The sequence below is a fragment of the Amblyomma americanum genome, chromosome 7 (assembly GCF_052857255.1).
Source record: "Amblyomma americanum isolate KBUSLIRL-KWMA chromosome 7, ASM5285725v1, whole genome shotgun sequence".
In the NCBI taxonomy this organism is placed as follows: Eukaryota; Metazoa; Arthropoda; class Arachnida; order Ixodida; family Ixodidae; genus Amblyomma; species Amblyomma americanum.
Window position 1 is genome coordinate 65,082,209 of NC_135503.1, and position 16,321 is coordinate 65,098,529.

A 16,321-nucleotide genomic window follows, 5' to 3' on the forward strand; every position below is an offset into this window, starting at 1 on the left:
AAAGGCGGACTTTCCCACCTGTACCCAGGCTTGATTCGTCCAACCGCACCCTCTTCCCCCTCCCCCACCCTCCTCGAGGTACCGAGCTCTTCGGTATCAGAAATCAATGCGGCCCTGCTTGGTGGTGCGCCCTTCTCAGTGACAGGGATGTCGCTCGGTATGTTTATTTTCTATGCTCCAGGATTTTCACCGCCTTTGGAAGCCAAATTTGAAGTTCACAGTCTGGGCACCTCCACACCTGCCCTCCCCCCCCCCCCTCATCTGGAAACGGGCGGCATGGGATGAAGCGTGTTCCAAATTCTGCAGAGAGCACGCTTGCACTCATCTGGGAATTCGCAGCTCTTATTTAGTGGGCCCCAGCAAGCCGACCCCGTCCGTCGGCAAGCGACTGCAGGCAACGTGAAAACCGTAACTTCACTCCGTGACTTCGTCAGAAAGGAGGAAACATGAGCAGGTTGCCTTATCCGCTCACGAGATAACGTTATCTTCATTGTCAAGACTGTACGCTTGCACAAGGTAGTCATGTTGGAAAAAAAGAATAGAATGGTGTGTTTAAGTACTTGAACTGACCGATATGCTTCCTGGGTTCGAACTGCAATCATTATTCAACCAAACTATTTGATAGCACAGCTGGCTGTTGCTAATTTCTTACCACAGAATTAGAACAGAGCTGTTTTTGGTACATTTAGTATCCACTTTGTGCTATCATCGGTCCTTGATGCGAGAATTATTTTTACGTCTACGAATCGAATGCTCGTGCATTCAGTAGCGCTCGCTGCACGCATCCTCGAGCTACACAACGAACTGTTCATCATTATTCTACTGGGAATAGCATAAGAAATAAACTTGCGAGAAGTGGCTTGAGCGGGGAGGCGTCTGTGCCACTGCTAATTAACCAGACTGAAAGAAGACGAAAAGCGCTGGGGGCGGGTTGGCCCGATCCGCGAAGAAGCGACGAATTCATGTTTGAAGGACTGAAGTATTGGTTAAGATGAAAGTGGTTACCCTAATTTACAATAATATCCTGAAGGTTTTAGTAACTTCAGGTATGAAGAGTAGGCGAAAATGTAGTGTTCTCAACTCCGAAAACATATTGGACAGATTTTCTAGTTCCAGCAGTTCTTTAGACGTCGGAGATCGTGTCTCTCAAATTATCGAAGGAACATCAATCAGGATATAGAGTAAAGTTGTCGTTGCCTGAGTCAGAAACCTAGCGAACATATTTATAACGTCTTTAGGCCGCGTAAGTTTATATTGTGCCATTACATGGTGAACAGAATGGTGGCACGCCTCTATTTGACAAACACTACGTCGTCTTCGGCATGTCGCGGAGAAATTACATTTGGGCCATTGGTTGGGCAGTGCAGGCCAGGAAAACATGAGCATAGCCACAATCCTACTTCCAAATATGAACATGCTTCTTGGCAGCAAAATAGAGTGGAAATGGTTTAATTTGCTTGAATTGACTACGTGCATGATTTTATCACTAGAAGGAAAAAATAATTCAAGTACATGGCGAATTTGTCTTTATTGTTTCTTTGCATTAACAAGTACATGAGCAAGTGCACGGGCTGGAGAGGCAGCCAAGTTTAGTAGTTTTTTGCGCATCATTAGTTGTATGTGCACAAAGAACGTGACTCACTTTATCTTGAAAAAGATGTTTCATTTGGAGTCGAATGGAAGTGGTAATCTAGCTTATCTGCAGTTTTACTTTGGCACAAAAAATGAGGAAAAATTTGTGTACAACTGACGAAAAAGAGAATTCGCTGCATGGTCCACATCAGAAAACTAATTATCAAGAAATGCGACTTCTTTCAGAAATATGGCTCGGCCACACACGTTTGTTTTTTTCTTTTGGATGATGAAGGCTGCCCGATTCTTGCGTGCACTGTGTTTATAATGTTTCTTTCTGTTGCGCGTTTGGTTTAACAGGGGAGATTAATCTTTATAACGGCCGCAGCGGGGAAAAGAAAACCCAAAACTTGTTGCAACTTCCAGTGAATAGACGATATGCGAAACTTCTTCACGGTCTGGCCACAACGCGCCCACAGCTTCCGGTTTCCATCTTTGTTCGGTCGAGCTCGTCGAGCTGGTGCGTCGTTTGCTATGCGTACTTTCTGATATCGGTGCAGCTGTCGCCAATGTAGCCAATGCCTTAGATGTTTTGCGGCTTGCTCTGCTCACGTTTTGCCAAATGTAGGCGCTTTTACACAGTGCCAGCACGCTCTTATGGCATCCCCAGCTTCGCTTGAAGTTTGGCGCTGATCATGGCTAGAATTAATCGGCAGAGGAAGGTTGGTTGGAAAGTCGAACTATTTGCCATTGTCGTTTTAATACTCGCTTTTAAGTACCGGTTCAAGTGTCGAGCATTATCAACGCTGTTTTGTTTGAAAGTGGAGGCACATTCATCCGGTACGGTAGCAAGCGGTGATTTTGCACTGAGCGCGCAAACGTGCTGACCAACGTCTGTGGCACTGCGAACTATCATGCGCGCTGACGCTAGCAGCTGCGTGCACTGCGATACAACTACACAACACCCTCGGCCAGCTGCGTACTGTAATTCCCTTAACTGCAAAGTGCAATGCATGCCCAAGATTTTCAACGTCACCGTTTCAAAGCTGTTGCTTGTGTTGATCCAAACAGGCGTACGACTCGTTGGAACTGCGTCATGGAGTGAATACCGCGCTGCACACAGTCCATGTCAACAACTGGATATCCTGAATAATTAACACATTCACACCTCAGTTCTTATACATACTGTTTATCACATCACACCGGAGCTCTAACGCGCATAACATGAAGAGGCGATAGCATGATATTAAAGAAAAACGCTTGGGACCTTGCAACAGCTACACGGCCGAGAGAGCTTTCTGGCACTTCTAAAAGCAATTGAACTTGATAAAACTTATGTGAACGCCCCAAAAACTAAACAGTAATCTGTGTATGGTTCTTTGAGTGCGCTTAGTTTGCCACAGCACGAGCGATCGAGGTTTGTAGATCGAGCGCACTTAGTTCCTATGGCCTCGATTTGCTGACAAATTAATGAACGCGCTTCTTCCCGACTGGACCACATGATTGAGCAACACAGGCCTGGGCCAGCTGAAATAATTTGCCTCCTCTATTACGCTGCTGAAGTACGCGTCGATATGTTCATATCCGAGCGACTATGCGCTGTTAGAGAGTTAGTAAATGCACAATATCTACTCCTAATTTTGACCAGAGAGTACAAAGAATCGGATCCGTAACCTAGTTTGAAAGGAAATCACCTTTAAAGCTTCGAGAAAAAAGAGCGTAGAAAGCGAAATGTGTGCACTGGTCATCGTGCTGGCACATGATACCTCGCGTCACATTTGGTGTTATTAAACCGTTAGCACCGAGTTTAAAAAATTAAAAGCGAGCGAGATCCTGAAACGTACCTGCTTCCCGCACGCATCGTACTGTCTTTGCAGAGCACACACCGTAGCGCAACTGTCCATCGGCATTTCACATTTCAAACGGAGCGCAGCCGTTTTAACCCAACGCTGGGCAGCGGTTTCGTTTTCTCGACCGAACCAACATGGCGGGCCTAGTTTTCGGAGCGCCATGAGATGGCGCTGCGAATTTCGCGTATCCTCTATTGGCGTGCTCTTTCGCCCTGCCATAAGTAGAACTTTCGATTTGTCCGACATACGACTTGCCCCAAGGCAGGGTTGTTTCTAATAACGTTTGTCTTCCATAGTGCGAACCGGTATTTGTCTTCTATGTCACGCACTGTAATATTAGACTTGTCCGAGTTAACCCGCTTACTTACGGTGCTGTACACCGACCCCTCCTGGTGGACCACTCGAGGAGTGCCTGAAGTGCATAATGCAATTTTTGTTTGTTTGTTTAAATTTCGCCTTTAATCTGAAGATCTGGCCTCGAAGAAACTGAAGATCTTCGAGGTCAGTCCAAAACTGCTTAATGTTCTCTTAAGGTTATTACGATGTCGCATGCATGAAGTAAAACATGTTAGGCAAACATTTCGCGGGCTTTGCCGCAGTTTAATAAAAAATTTCTTGACCTTGTTTTGTTTTCAGGGATCTACATTTGAGTTAACGCGCCCAAATTTAACAAGAGAACATAAGCATGCAACAAGTGCGCTAAGGGCGCGTTTCGCTTTAAACTCGCGGCAGTTAGCGCGGCTTCAACTTCGGACGCTTCTACTGACCAACAAAATACAATAGTGCGCCAAGTTTAGAATCTGAAAAAAAAAGCGAAGCGAAGAACCGGCTATGCGAACCAGAGGATCACATCCACGCCCATCCGTAAAGCCGCCCTGAAATATTGTTTACAAATGCAAGAACTGCCACTCAGAAAATATTTTAGCCGCTAACTGTATAGCATATCTTGTTTATGTGCGCGTTATGACTTAGCGACACATGCTTTAAAATAACCATGGTTTTAGACTGCTTTGAATGTCGCTCACCAGCCCAAGCGCACCATGGGAGGATTCAAATTTGAAAGTTGAAAGTTGGGTGAGGGAAATGTGGCGCCCCTTGTTGCGGCGCGCCTATTAGGCGGGATATTACCGAGAGGACCTCTTCAGAACAAGCAGCCAGTCGTGCTACGATTAATCCAATAAATCAGCCTAATAGTCACCTTGTCGACTAACATGCCTTCGTTTTCCCCTTAGTCTCTCTGCGTGTCGGTTTCATTGGCGAAATATGCGCTATGTTCAAAAAGCGTTGGTTTGAAGCGATGCTGAACCCCATATTTAAACAAAATCTTATTGAAGCACAGCATGTGTTTCCAGCTCCAGTTTCATTTTATCTTTTCCGTCTCTGTGTTACTGGACATTCATCTGCACGCAGGTATAAGGCAGCTGTAACAGTGTGATAAACAGCCTTTCGCCGTAAAGTTAATGATCATGCTTTTGGAAAGTGTTGGATTTCCTGGAGAGAGACTTGCCACGATCACTATTTTCTGCACGCTTTATTTAATCAAGGAACGTAACATGCTGCTGCCTTTAGAATTCGTTGATGAACCAAGTACCTCCAGAAGCACTTCGTCAGACGCCTGCAAACAATGGTGCAATTATGAATCAGCAACAAATAGAAAAACAAATGCACCTTACATACAGTATGATGTGCTGAAGAGTTTCTTGGCGTTCACGTGTATAGGCCGCTTTTATTAAGCGGTATACGCCCAGAAAGAGATTAGACCAGTTTGACCATATATGTAAGAAAGTGAGGAACGCGGAGGGGATGGAGTAAAATATTTGGCGCTGCTTATTCAAGCAGATAAGCTATGGCAGCCTCATTTAATGACCCAGACCAGATTCATTTAAGGCCACGTGTGTTTAGATAACTCCTGCCACTATGTATTACATATTTACATCCGCAGCCGGCGCCCGGAGGTACTTTGCAATCTGTGCAGAACATGCTGCACTCAGCGATTATATCTGCGCTGGCTCCTCATATCTCGACACAGGGCCCACGTCACGCGCATCGCCAGTTGATGCTGGCAGCTTACATAAACAAGGGATTAACGCACGATTCTCTAAGGCTGGACACCCTGACGGCGAAGTCTGGCAACACCCTTCAACGCTTTCAAAACCGCCAACCCACTCGCTTTTGACTTTGCTTTGTTTTTTTTAACTGCGTATTTAGCGTTTGTAACACATGCCGTGAATACATCGGGTTGCGAAAATTGCTTTACGTGCTAGATGTATGCACGATGCGAACGTTTCTATCCTCTAGCAGTGAGCTCCGGTCGAATGTTTGCGAGAATTTTCGCTCCCTCTCAGCTAATTTCACGCTTGAAATAATTTGTTTCATAACCACTAGCGTAGTGACGTGTTAGAACTGGTAGAAGTGTTACTTCTGTCGTACTGTTCACTAAATCATTTTGAAAAGCCGTTGCTAGTAATTAAAATAGAGTATTACATTAACAGTCACGATCGCTCAGTGGTTTCGCTGTTAGACTACTGTTCCGATCAGTTGCTTCTGGATCGAATTTCTGCCGCGATGGCAGCATTTCGATGGTCTCTAAATCAAAAAAAGACACCTGTGGACTAATTTCAGCGAGAATAATGAAACCTAGGAGTCAGTAGTCCCCTACTACGGTGTCCCCCATTTTCGATGTGTCGCCTTCGTTAATTTTAATAAAGAAATTAACTCCATAGGCCAAAATATTACATTAACATTCCTAATCGTGTTTTAACGCCTGCCTGGTGAAAATTCACTTACATATAGGAATCGGTGGACACGGAGCTCTGATGCACACGACTCGCTCATAAATACAGCGCTGTCCTCGGCGGCAAAAGACGTTCTGAAAACGAAACAAGAAAAAAAGAACGATGTGAAACAATTTTTTTCACGCTGCATTTACCGATATCACAAATTTTTCCACCAAATGCTCAGAGTGGCCTCTACCTACACCTGCAACTGCTTACTGTCAGTGGCTGTGATGATAAGTTACACACACAAAAAAACTTTCAAGTGCTAAAAATTAGCACCTCTCGATAGGCTGAGCTTCACTGTATAAATATTTATTCTGCGTTTACTTTTTTTCAATGCGGCACGGTTTGTTCTAGTGTAGCTTTTGTGGATTTGGTAACACTGGTTCCACCTGTGTTCTAAAGCAGTGAACGGTTTGCTGCTGATCTCTACTGTGAACCCCGCAGTTGCTGGCGGCGCTTTCAGAGAAATGTGATATCACTCACCCCATGCACGCAGATAGTGAAACAAACATCCCTAACCCTCTTGCGTACAGGTACTGGCAAAGACCACTGGTTTATTTGCAAGGTATAAGGACTGCATCATGAATCTAACATTAACGCGATGGCCACAACATATGACCATTCACGCACCTGTTAGCCGGTCTTGAACAGAGGAAGTCTTTCAGTGTAGCGAAAGGTTCAGCAACGCCACTGATGCCCTTCCGAAGGGGAATCCTGCCACTAGTACTTTAGTCACATTTCGAGATGCCTGTTCGGTGGTTGTCAACTACTTTTATTAATGTTATATCTTCGTTGAAGAAGAGATAAAATAAATGCCAATACCAAGTCAGGGACAGTTTTCATTCTGGAAAACTACCACTCTTACTGTTCCCATTTCCTTAAAGCTTGTGATGGCAGCTGTCCGTTAGTGAGAACTTACCACGTGGTTATTACTTGCTTCTGTTTATTTCTCTTGTTTTATTAGCACCGGATTAGTTCTGACTCGAAAAAATAGAGATACTTACGGTGAGTTGTGTGACTGCATAAATTACGAAGCGATTGGCTTTCGACACACAATAGCCTATTTTTGTCTTAATAATTGATTACAGTGAAACCCACTTACATCAGCTGCAGTTTTCACGACCGCTCGTTTATTACAAATGACGGCTGTGCTACCGCCGAAACACGCTTTTGGGCAATGACACTGCGTTTCAGATACAATGAACAACCGTGCAGGCGTAGCTCGGTTATAAAGAACGTGGAGGCACCATAAACTCGATCCGCAGCGGAAAAACTCGCACTTCCTGTAAGCGTGTAGTTGGAACAAAGGGTCCGAGCGCCAGCGGCAACCTTCCCTGAAAATAATTATGCGGGATCCAAAAACGCAATAAAAAAACCGACATATTGCCGACTAAACGGAACAGTTTTTAAAAATGCTTCCATCGAAAACGCATGCCTTTAAAGGCGACACCGGCACTGGTAAAAACAGGGCAAGGTCTCGTGTTGACATCCTACTGAGCACGAGGAAGAACGGCAGTGAACGTTTGTCATCGGCAAGTCTCGAACAGTGCAATGCTTTGGAGGATACGTTTTAGTACGATGAAGGCCGAAGACAAAGGCCTATGTAACGCGTGCTGTTATGTTTTCATGTGACGAGCGTCCAACGAGTGATAAGTTCCAATCGAGCGATGGGTATTGGGCGTGATTTGTTCGCAAGGTGGCTTTTTGAGTCCGAACCTGATATGGCGAAAAGATTCCTGCTTCATAACTGTGCAACGCTCCATGTAATGCCTTGTCTGGCTGCACCGAGAACGTCTTCTCGCCATCAAATGCCTAGTGCAAGATACAACCACCGGATATCGGCGTCCTTTATATGGTCAGAATGTCCCACCTTCGGTGCATCATCCAGCTCATGCTGACAGCAGTTCACACACCGGATGACGGTGTTCCGGTTCGCATATTTTGTTTGCTGCTGTGGAAATGATTAGTCATGTGCATTGGACTCACTGGAGTGCATCACGAATTGATTCCGTAAAGCATGGGCCAAGGAACGACTGCGAACACTTTTGATCATCCGCGTCATTAGACGCATGAGGATTTGTAGCAACGTCCTATTGATATCCCGATGGCCGGACATGATTTCGCCTGAGATGACTTCGTTGGTACGTATTATGACGTGGCCGCGAAAAAGATGATACATTTACGAAGCTATTGTAAGCAAAGTACGAGCGCTGCCTGTCTGTCGAGAATCTGATCAAAATGGCGAGGAGGGAGGAGTGCCACTGGTTGAAGTCAGCGCTTTAACCGCGGCTAGCTATAGCCTGGCGTTAAACCAACTAATATGTTGGCATTTTATCCCTGGGTGAGGAACACAGTCATGACCGGTCTTGAAGGCTTGGAAAGCGCCATAATGTGGTATCTTTTAAAGAAGCTGACGCGCATCACAAACTTTTGTAAAAAAAAACGACAGTTTCGATGGGATTCGTATCTGGGGTGCTTTAATGAGATGTCCGCTTAGCACGAACCTCGGATAGAACGAACGCGATCCGCGCGATCTTCAGGGTTGTTATCCTTGGGTTAGACTATACACACAATTTTTTTAGAGAAAATTTAAGAAGTTAGCCCTTTTGTATAGTCATGAATATAGCCCTGAATTCTCCCGTGAGATAGAGTGTCAGCCAGAACACCTTAATTGGTTACTTAAATTAATTAATTTAAATGGATGCAATTCAATGGCCACCACCTACCAACAACGGCGTATAACAAGAGGAATCATAATAATCTACTTACTCCGCACCTGCGTCCGCCGCCAGGCCGTGGAAATCCTCCCCCGAATCCTTGGGCGTCTGCTAGCACCGCTGTAAACGCATTATAATCGCTTGATATTAGGCTCTATTTACAGAGCATGCACTTTTTTTAAAGCCGTTCTCGTATCGACAATGCGATCTGTGGATCTGTGTTCCCACTGCTTTATCGAGAAGGGACATGCACTGAATCTTTTCTTCTTTTAAAGCTGGCACCGAAAGGAAGCGGGAAAAATACCTTTGCTCATTCATGCTGTCAGGATAAAACACTGCCAAGTCTGCTGCTAGGACGAACAATTTCATCGTTACACCTTATTTAAATCTGTTCATCTATACATAAATTTTCGGCCGCTGTGGTAGCTCAGTGGTTATGGCGCACGGCTGCTGACCCGAAGGATATGAATTTGATCCCGATGGCGGCGGCCGGATTTCGATGGAGGCAAAATTCTAGACGCGTGTCTAATGTGCATTGTCAGTGCACGTGTAGGAACTCCAGGCAGTCGAAATTTTCGGAGCACTTCACTAAGGCGTCCCTCATAGCCCAAGTCGCTTTGAGACGTTAAATCTCCGAAAACAGTTTTTTTTTTGTTGCCTAATGACATTGGTTGTCTCTGATGCATCGTGCATTGTTTTCTTCAGTTCGGTCGTTTCCACGCAGGCCGCGTATTGTTTCTTCTTGAATATTGTCGGTTAGTATGAAATACCCTTCGTAGGCGTAGTACTTCCTTTTCTATAATTTTTTTCCTGTATACGGCACTGGTACCATCTGAACGCTGCTGAGGCGGAGAGACTACAGCAGCACTCATGATTAAAGTCGCTTTATCGGCTTTTTTGAGGCAACTTTTTCTGCTGCCGATTATAATAATTTTTTAACATCTTTTGTTGCCGCCTTTCTAAATCGCCTTGAACTCGCTGTAGGGTTCTGTTTAGAGGCGGCGTTTTATTTGTAATTCATGTTTCAGATGCTGCTAATGGCTGCTCCTAAGCGTTCACACCTCTGTGACCCTGCGGGCATTTCACTGCACAACACTAACCAGCAAGGAAGAAAGCATAGTAGCCGATGTAGAGAATAATCCCGTTCTTTTTTTTTTTCGTATGTATGCTCTCTTGTACCTTGCATTTCAAACAGCAGTACATAAAACAGCAAAATTCTGGGACAGCTGTGCTTGTTGCATGATTTTAAAGGCGTCGCACAGGTGACCTCTAACACAGAGACAGGATTCGTGCTATTTTTAACTGTGGTGTTTTTCTTAATTATTTTTTGATCACATTCGCTAACAGGTTCATGTGTTATAGCATAACACGCTAAAAAGCAGAAACCAAACCTTGAATCTGTTTTTGGCTTTCTGTCAATGGAGGGTGGAACAAGCTTGTACAGAAACCTACATGAACTACATTCTATAACAAAATCGAGGCATCACATACACGAGCTGTTCCCCATTTTAGATTATAGTTACGCTTCCAAAAATTCCCGCAGAATTGAATCCTTGCTTCTACCAGCTGTCTCCCTTTATTATAGCGGCTGGCTAGGCGATGAGCGCACAAACTCATTCCTTCTTACTTGCGAATTGATCGGTCATGTTATCTTGCCCTGTCAAGACACAATAGCTCATGTCAGCGTCCCTTCACATAAAACAGCAACGCTGCCAGCGACAATGAGACGGGCGTGTATTTTCCGAGACCTTTGTTGCTGATCAGCTTTGGCTCATCCGCTCCATATGCAAAAGCACAAGCATGCAGCAAAGGCCCTTCCTCCTGGTCACCATAATGTCACTTGCGGTAAATTCTCTGCACGTTTTAGGGCGTTTTGTACACGTATGGTAACAAACCATGCTGGCCATTTTTTCGAGTAGCCACTACATTTTTGCTTCTCCACAGCCTATTGAGAAACGTTAGCTAAAGAGTGATGAGCAGTGCGATGAAGCCCTGCCGCAAAAGTTTACATGAAAGAGCTGACTGCGTACTGAACGCGCATGAGTTCCGCAAAACAGGTTGAAGACAATGATTTGCAATTGCTCCTTTCATTGTTTTCAAATGGGCCGAATTGTACTTGTGGCACAGTTGTACTTCAATGGCTAATTGGGTCATATGTCTACAATTTTTCTGTGGCCACAACCTGACAAAGGAAGGTGTACTTAAGAAGACACAGGTGCTTACAGCAGCTGGCCGATCTATTAGAATAAAGATAAATTTTGTGCCAAAATTCGAAAATAGAAAAGGAAACAGAATTCGTGTTCTACTATATCGAGCGATTTCCAGACCAGCCTGTGTAGTGTTAAGCGTTACTTTATGAACTGGGAGCCGTAGCGCTCCTGAAACGTCATTTCCTTTTTCGATCATCAAACATCATTCCGGAGCACACGGTATGCCGTCAAACCATCCACTACATTAAGCGTCCCTTTTTTTTGCCCCGTTTTCGTTGTGCTAAACATGTAGAAGACATAAGCGTGGCATCATACATACGAGGTATGCGTGTGTTAGTGGCTATGTGCAAACCGTCCTTTAGGCGAGACAAGCGCTAACCCCACTCGTGAACAGCAGTACATTAGTAAACATTTTCTCGTAACTTCAACCTAAAGTATACAATCTTCCTATACAACCGCTGTGTATTGTTGCCTTTCGGATTGGCATATATGTTATACCGGAATAATGGCTACATTATTGCAATAGACCATGAAGGTGCATTCACAGAACTGTAAAGAATCAGATAAAATCATGCACGCCTCTTTAGCGGTCTAGGAGCCGTTTTCCTTCCAAAGATTGAGTATTTCCTTGCTTGTTGTAACTTCTGTGCAGAGTACAAGCACTTATCCACTGCAACTGCGAGCATTCGGGCAGCACTTACCTGCAGACAGCAGGATCACAGCGAGTACCAGTGCAATGTTCTTCATGGCTTCCTGTCTGTCACCAAACAACTGAAGAAGCACGGCGCGGATCGACGAGCTTTTATCGCACGCTCCCAGTGTTGCCACACCGTATCTGCCACACGATCGTCAACGCCCGCAGAGCCTCGCGTATCCCAAGAAAAAAGATACAGAAAAGTACAGCATGCGGCTCTTGGTATGTTTCGAGTGTTTCTTTTTTTCATTTGCACTTTTTTTTTTACTTGGACTTACGTGCCAAAAGGAAAGCGTCAAAGCTCCCATCAGGGTTTTCCCAAGGTAATGGCCTCACTTACTAAGAAATGTGTACGTGTTATGGTCTGGCTGATGTAGTGACATACGATGGCATTGAACCCCTCGAAGGCAATAGACGCACGGCAGGTGTAAAGCGACCACATGCAAGGTCTGCTTTGAAGTGTAGCTACTCAGCTCCAAATGTTGCGACAGGCTTGCAGTTTTAAAAGCTGAGTGTGCTTTTTTTATTATAGCCCCGCCCCTTCTTTAAAATTCTTTACATACACAACAAGTTTTGTTTTAGTTTTCCATTTTCCTCGTTCAATTTTGTGTACCAACAACCACTTTGTTACCTTGAACCCGCCCGCCCCTCAATCCCCATATGTATTTCTTGGGGTACAGTTTCCGGCACATGTGCCACGGGAAGCAATATGACCACTTTCATGAAACGCGGTGTCCTAAATTTCTTTTTGAATAAGTCTGAAAAAAGGAAAGCGCACTTCCTGAAACGTCCAGTTATTTTATTGGAAGCACATGGAAATCAGAACGAAAGAACGCATTGCGTTCACGAATCTGGCTAGAGATGGAGTATTGCAATGTAAGAGTGTCCTTCGGTCGCCATGGACTGATGATCCGTCTACGTGCAGTGCGAAGATGTCACTGCAATACGGAGAGAGCCCCATTACTGCTAATGGAAGTCTGGTCGCTGCAGAGATAGTAACATTTTCGCAGCTACTTAGTGATTCTCAGGATGCTACATGCCAAGATCTGCTGCGTCATAGCTATTCCTGGTTATTATTCTCGCTCCTTTACAAAGAACCTAGGCCAGGGGAAAGCGTGTTCCAACTGTATATGAGCGGTGGGTACCCGGCGGCACTGGTGTTCGAACTCTGCGCCTCTTGTATGCGAGGGAGATACTAAATCACTAGGCGACCGTGCGGTGGCAAGCGGAGAAGAGTTTCAGGCGGTAACATAAGGAGCTAGTTCTTACTGAAACCCCGCGTCGGGCGTCGTTCGGCTTCATCCGAATAAAACCCCAGAATATTGAAAAATGAGAATATACGTATAACTCATTAAAAGGAAATTGCCGCCATTGGGGTTCGAACCCACGCCATTGGCGTGCCAGGCGGACACACAACACATAGGCCATGAACGACGGCCTCGAACGTAAGCAACGTTGGTGCGACCTTGCTGATGGAGCCCCTGTTGAACGCATTGAGGTGTGTTTAACGTACTAACGTGTGTTTAGCATGTGTACTCACGTTATAGTAGTTAAAGAAATACAACCAAATATATATATATATATATATATATATATATATATATATATATATATATATATATATATATATATATATATATATATATATATATATATATATATTGCTGCTTGAGTGTGCCTTCTGAGAGTGCTGCTATAATCATCATCACCATCAGCCTTATTTACGATTCCGACGATGACGATGATGATGATGCTAATTAGGTGTCAAAAGTGCGCAGAATGAAAGGCGGTGTTATAGTGCTTCACTGTACTGAAACAAATGATGTGTATGTGTAAGAGTACATAGTGACGTAGTATGTCGTTCATTGTAACCTAGATAATGATTGGTGATTGGTTATTGACATTTGCAGGACAGATATTTATTTTTCCGGCCAACGTCTCTGTCTTTCCCGTCAATAAACCCTCTCTCTCTGATTGGTACTGAGTAAGTTGATTAGTAATTAGAATTGTAATCGATGATCGTGCTGGGTAATGTGATTGTGGATAGCTTATAGAAGAGAAAGTAAAAAGAAAAGGAATACAAAGAGAAAAAAGGCGCAGAAGGCGCAGCTTAAGCGTCCAACCTAATTTTTCCGTATTTCTTATTAAATTAACCGCCCCAATGTGACAGCCTTGAGCACCGCCCTCAAAGAATGTACCAGCAGAAGTCGACTTAGTGCGCCAGTGTTTGCTGATGCCGAAATGCCTCCATGTACTTAATTGTTAAAGCAGGCTTTGAGACCTTATTTCCTGCATGCTTAAATATTCGCGGTACGTATAATCATGCGTTGGAAACAAACGATCAGGTCTCAGATAGAAAGTAGACGGCATTTTTTTTAAACCCGTACTGCTTGCGAAGTCCGATGTGGCGCGCTCGGAAAGCGAAAGCATGATTTTGGTTTTTGTAATAAGTGCTGAAATAATGCGTACATGGCAGAATGAATGTCATCACGGTCATCATCATCAGCCTGACTACGCTTACTGCAGGACAAATGCCTCCCCCATTGTCTCTGCAAGCAAACCTTTCTTTTGCCAGCTGCTGCCACCACATCCCGGAAAACTTCTTAATCTCCTCCGCCCGCCTAACCTTCTGCCGTCTCCTGATAACGCTTGCTTTCTCTTGGAATCCATTCCGTTGCCCTTAAAGACCAGCGGTTGTCTTGCCTTCGCATTGCATGCCCTGTCCAAGGCCATTTCTTCCTCTTGATTTCGACTAGGATGTCATTAACACGCATTTATTCCCTGACCCACTCTGCCCGCTTCTTGCTTCTTAACATTACGCCTATCATCTTTCTTTCCATAGCTCGTTGCGTTTTCCTTAAATTCAGCTGAACTCTTTTTGTTAGCCTCCATGTTTCTGCAGGTGCACAACAGATACAGCTGTTGTATACCTTTCTCTTGAGGGATACTAGTAAACTGCAATTCATGATCTGAGAGAACCTTCCACATGTGCTCCACCCCATTCTTATTCTAGGCATTTCCCTCCCATAATTGGGATCAGCTGTCACTACCTGCCCTAAGTAGACCTTTTTCTTTAACCACTTCCTGCATCTCGTTGCCAATTGTGAACTGCTGTTCTCATGCGAGACTGTTGAAAATTACTTCGGTTTCTGCATGTTAATTTCAAGACGTACCGATCTGCTCAGCCTGTCTGACTGATTGATAATGCTTTGCACCTGATCTGCTGAGTGACTAAACAAGGTAATGTGATCAGCCAATTGCAGATTATTTAGGCATTCTCCATTAACTCTTATCCCCATCTGTTCCCAATTCAGGCCTCCGAATGCCTCCTGTCTGACGTCCTTTCTTAATGGAATTTTATTGCTGACTTTATGGAGGACTATGGTAGCTGTACAGTTGGTATAGAGATCTTCCGCTATTTCCACATAAGGCTCTTCTACACCCTGATTCCGCAATACCTGCATGACTTCCGAGGTTTCCTCTGAGTCAAATGCTTTCCCGTAATCATTAAAAGCTATATACAGGGGTCGGTTATAATCTGTGCTTTTCTCTAACACCTCATTGGTAGTGTGAATAGAGTCTTCTGTGGAGATCTATTTTGTCTCTACGGATAGACGCAGTCAAGTTCTGGCGCTTCTTAATCACATCTTTCGTCTCATGAAATAGGTTGCCGGTATCTTGTCGAACCATCCTACCACCTACTTCTACTGCGGACTCCTTAATGACAGCAGTGAGATTATCACCATTGTTTGAACATTAAGATCATCTACCTCAGTTAAATCCGTATATCTGTTTTGCAGCGATATCCTGAATTCCCCTATTTTTCCTCTTCCCGATAACTCTTGAATGTACTTTCTCTTCACTGGCTTCTTCCGCTCCCTTTTCAAGTCTAAGTTTAAAATTGAGACCTTACCATTCCTTGGTCGCTACAGCGCACTTTTACGATCACGTCCACATCCTGAAAGATGCCAGGTTGAGCGCATAGTATGAAGTTGACTTCATTTTTAGGCTCACCATTGGGGTTTTTTCCTCATCCATTTCCTTTTCTCTCGTTTGCGGAAGAAGGTATTCATGATCCGGAAATTATTTCTATCAGCGAACTCTACTAATAACTCTACCCTGCTATTCCTAGAACCTATCTCGTAGTCGCCTACAACTTGATCGCCAGCCTCCTTTTTTCTCTTCTTCGCATTGAAGTCGCCCATAGGTACAGTGTACTGTGATTTTGCCTTTTTTAATGCGGATTACACGTCTTCATAGAAGCTTTCAACTAGCCGGTCATCATGGCTGGATGTAGGTGCGTAGGCCTGCACCGCTTACAGCTTGTACCTCCTATTGAACTTAATTGCGATATCTGCCACCCTCTAATTAATACTCTAGAACTCCTCTATGTTTCTAGCTATATATCCTGATCGATGAGGAATCCCACACTTAGTTCTCGTCTATCCGCTAATCCGCGATAGCACAGTAAGTGTCCGTCCTTTAGTAGTGTATACGC

At 44.4% G+C, this 16,321-nt stretch overlaps 2 long non-coding RNA genes across 3 annotated transcripts in view; both read right to left on the reverse strand.

The window, feature by feature from the left end:
* LOC144099254 (uncharacterized) overlaps nucleotides 1-16,321 on the reverse strand; it is a 91,310-nt gene that overhangs the window by 58,356 nt on the left and 16,633 nt on the right. The window lies entirely within an intron of this gene.
* On the reverse strand, nucleotides 4,935-11,977 carry LOC144099253 (uncharacterized). The gene is made up of 4 exons (XR_013307355.1): nucleotides 11,831-11,977; nucleotides 8,972-9,039; nucleotides 6,210-6,291; nucleotides 4,935-5,037 (listed from the first exon to the last, which is right to left on the reverse strand). It is a non-coding gene; the product is annotated as an uncharacterized LOC144099253 (long non-coding RNA).